The sequence below is a fragment of the Armigeres subalbatus genome, chromosome 3 (genome assembly GCF_024139115.2).
Source record: "Armigeres subalbatus isolate Guangzhou_Male chromosome 3, GZ_Asu_2, whole genome shotgun sequence".
Lineage (NCBI taxonomy): Eukaryota > Metazoa > Arthropoda > Insecta > Diptera > Culicidae > Armigeres > Armigeres subalbatus.
The window spans coordinates 71,431,428-71,433,925 of NC_085141.1; the positions used below are offsets into that span (position 1 = coordinate 71,431,428).

Sequence of the window (2,498 nt, forward strand, 5' to 3'; positions counted from 1 at the left end):
TTCATCAGGGAGTCTGTGTATAGTGTGGTTAGTTGTAGGTTGATGTGGTGGGTCCTTCCTTCGCTCCGAATCACACAAACTGGATGATATGCGCTCCCCAGTGGCTTCGCCGATGATCCGGTTATTCACAATGAATGCTGCTCGGGTTGGTGTTTCGTGCGTTGCTATGCTTCCAAGCGCAAATTATTTCTCGAAGCTGCGCTTATATTCACTAGGTTTTTCTTCTGGTTTTTCTTTTGTATCACTGGATTGTCACTTTAGGTAGATGAGCTTATATTCACTAAGCTCACTCCGGTTTGTGCTATCACTGGATGTTCACTGGTTTAACTAAGTCTGGATTTTCCTAGATACTTAGGATTTTTTTTTGTTGATTAGCACAGATTTTGCACTAAGTATTTTATTGCACTTCAGAAGTTTTATTTGCACTACTTCCACACACTGCCATCGACTGCGCCAATAATACTCTGTTAGGCCAGAGTGTTGAAAAAATACATTTATTTACTTTGGATAATTAATTACAATGATTTCACTTTAAATTCACACTTAAGACTGACTGAATTTCCCTAACGAAGAACCTTTTATTAATTAAATCTACTTAGTCAGCACAATCGGTCTCGGTACGAAGTCCCCGTCGATATCGTTCGATCCGTTGTTGTCCGCGTCAGCTGTTTCCTCGTTGCTAGCCGGATGGGTGGCTACCTGTCTCCTCCGTTGTCCTCCTTCTCCTGTACATCGTCCGCTGGGTCGGTCGATGTGGCATGTTGGGTGGCTAGGTTTAGAATATCTTTTCCTAACGTATATATATATATATATATATATATATATATATATATATATATAATAAATAACAGTATTAGAACCACAAAACAAACAAATTTATTACAATATATGAAATAAATACAATTAAGCATGATATCTAGATTGCTTTGAGAATAGGTCGTATGTGCAAAAGAGAGGCTCTCTTCGTTCACGCTCTCTTTCGCTTGTACATAAGCTAGTTTTGCATATTTTGCCACATTTTCATTTCAGAACGCTAGACAAAGCTAAAATCTTTAGATATCTGCCAAGAAATCTGAAGTAAACTTTATTGTAGATCTGTAATAATCGAAAGAGAATGGAGGCAAAGAGAGACTCTCTTTTGCACATACGACCTATTCTCAAAGCACTCTAGATATAATCTAGAATGGAATGGCAGCTAGCGTTGTACTGGACCAGTCGGTGCAACTTGAACTGATGGAGGAACTGACAAATAATTGCTCCAGAATCTCTATAGCGGCCATTATCTCTGATTCAGTACAATCCGGTATGATGGAACCATTCCGTCAAATACCTGAGGATTATTGTTTAAAGTTACCTATTATTGTTATTTTTCGATATAAAGAAATACCTTACCTTTCGGGTGCTCGTAATCCAGCACTGCTCGATCATAAAACAACAATCTCGCCAGCAATAATTCATATACAGGGCATTTTGTTCATAAAAATCAACGCCCGTTGGAACGCGTTGAAATAGCAGATACAGTTGGGTATCGGTGGTTGCCACGGTGCATGAAAACAGCTGTTTCGGAGACCTCATTGTCGAACCAACTGTTGCGAGGAGAAAATTTGTTACTGTGAGAATATAGATGTGAATTATATTCAAACTTACCAGATACGGGGAACTCATTTACTGCAGATTTGGATGCCGGTTAGCCACCGCATGTCATTGTATAATAGTCCTGGGCTTGTCCTGTGGCCGCTAGGCAACCCGACTGCTAAATGGTGGTCTGCTGGTACTGGTCGACATTATGCTGTCAACCTCCGGCTGTGGTTCAATGATCCATTATACGTATTGGAACAAAGGTGCTCAAGTTAGTGAAATTTATTAAAACTTACCTTAACGGTACTTAGCGGATTCACAGCTCCGGGGTTGGGTTGCTGGATAGTACATTCTGCGGTACATCCTCGGTACAGAAAACATAATAGATATAAGAGGTCGTATTTTACTAACTATTATTGCAATAACCATGGTTAACGAATGCCTTCGCAAGAAATATGGGTAATTTTTGACGTATACTACGTCTAAGGGGAAGACTCAGATACAGGGTGTAAAACCGAAATTTACAAATTCGAGACCGTCACAAAATTAGGATAGATTTCAAACGCTAATAGCGTCTTTATCTTTCGATGGATTTTCGACATTTGCTTATCAATCGATTCAGAAACTCTCCAGCAATTTGCCAATTATATTGATACTATTGATTATCAACGTTAAACTATTGAAAATGTTGTTTCTTTCCAAACCGGTTGAAAAATTCAGAAATAATCAATCCCGTTCATAAATCCCCAACACGGACATCAGATTACAGTAAGGTACGGGCTTTTTGATCCACTGCGTCGTTTTCCCTGTGTATTAAAAGCCCCGTGTTTCGCGTGTGCGCGTCATTTTCATTTTGGATGTCACGGCGAGCGGACCAGGGCGACCAGAAGCGGTCCTAGTGACAACGGCTATCTCAGCGG

At 40.0% G+C, this 2,498-nt stretch overlaps 1 long non-coding RNA gene across 1 annotated transcript; it reads right to left on the bottom strand.

Moving 5' to 3' along the window:
• Window positions 1-1,246: 1,246 nt before the first annotated feature.
• LOC134226244 (uncharacterized) lies at window positions 1,247-2,014 on the bottom strand. Its single transcript, XR_009983434.1, has 4 exons — window positions 1,875-2,014; window positions 1,648-1,803; window positions 1,393-1,586; window positions 1,247-1,330 (listed from the first exon to the last, which is right to left on the bottom strand). It is a non-coding gene; the product is annotated as an uncharacterized LOC134226244 (long non-coding RNA).
• Between the last annotated feature and the right edge of the window lie 484 nt (window positions 2,015-2,498).